General features: G+C 49.1%; 1 protein-coding gene across 1 annotated transcript in view; it reads right to left on the reverse strand.

Annotated features, from left to right (window-relative positions):
• ULK4 (unc-51 like kinase 4) overlaps positions 1 to 1,147 on the reverse strand; it is a 492,439-nt gene that overhangs the window by 430,758 nt on the left and 60,534 nt on the right. The window lies entirely within an intron of this gene.

Here is a 1,147-nt window from a genome sequence, read left to right on the forward strand (position 1 = left end):
CAGTCAGTTACGGCAGCATTAAGTCTGCTGACGCTTAACACCCGGCTGGCAGAGTTGCTTGCACTTCAGCTTGGACCCTTTCTTGGGCCCCTCTCAAAATTGGCGGCCTTATCAATGATCAGTAAGTGGGTTGGAGCCTCTAAAATCCAAACGGACTCCTGCGTTATTGAACCTTCTTATCTAGGTGAGTAATGCAAAGTGCAGCAACTTCTCTTTTACATCATTATTATTTTTTAAAGTTTATTTATTTTGGGTGGGGGGAAGCAGAGTGAGAGGGAGAGAGAGAATCCCAAGCAGGTTCCCTGCTGTCAGCACAAGGCCTCATGCGGGGCTTGATCCCATGAACCATGAGATCATGACCTGAGCCGAAATCAAGAGTTGGACGTTTAATCGACTGAGCCACCCAGGAGCCCTTCTCTTAGTTTAGAAGGAATATTACCACATGCCAAAGACCGCTGGATTCCTAGGGACGTCACTGTAATAGACCAAGAGCTCGTGCATGATTAATCTCCTTCCCTCTGGCAAACAAATTAGGGTGCTGCTTACTAGTTCAGTTAGCCTGTCACCAGTATAATGGAACAGTGTGATATGCTGCAGACTGTCAAGGTGATGGGGGCCCCCCGGACTATGTTATGACAGCGCAGGAGACTTGATACAGGGGTAAGTTGGTACGTAGGAACTGCTTCTCATTTTATTTACTGATTGGGATGGAAAAGAACGCATAACAAGTGCCAGGGGCTGTGTTAATTTCCTTCAGTAAAGATAGCACGCCTAACCGGCAGCTCTAGTAGGCATCATCAGCTGATTAACTTTGCAGTAGCCTGCGGTCCTGCTGTGACCCACGTGGCTTCAGTGCTGGCCTTACAGGAAGTTAAATGGGGACGTGGTAGAAATCGCCGCTGCTGCACGTCTCAAGTCTTCGGTGCCATTGGTTCCCAGTCACTGGCCTGGTTGGATAGGACCTGGTTTCGGTTTTCGGTCATCGGGTGGGCAGGCAGGAGGGTCTTGTTCCAGGAGCTTCCACGTTATCTCTTCACACTGAGTAGTCCATAGTCCACTGGCTGGGAATCCATTGGGGGACTCCTCCTAGTTCCCGAGTGTATCTTTTCTGATTGTATGTTCTGGGCCTGGGAGAATAACTGAGGAT

The sequence above is a fragment of the Suricata suricatta genome, chromosome 5 (genome assembly GCF_006229205.1).
Source record: "Suricata suricatta isolate VVHF042 chromosome 5, meerkat_22Aug2017_6uvM2_HiC, whole genome shotgun sequence".
NCBI classification, from domain to species: Eukaryota; Metazoa; Chordata; class Mammalia; order Carnivora; family Herpestidae; genus Suricata; species Suricata suricatta.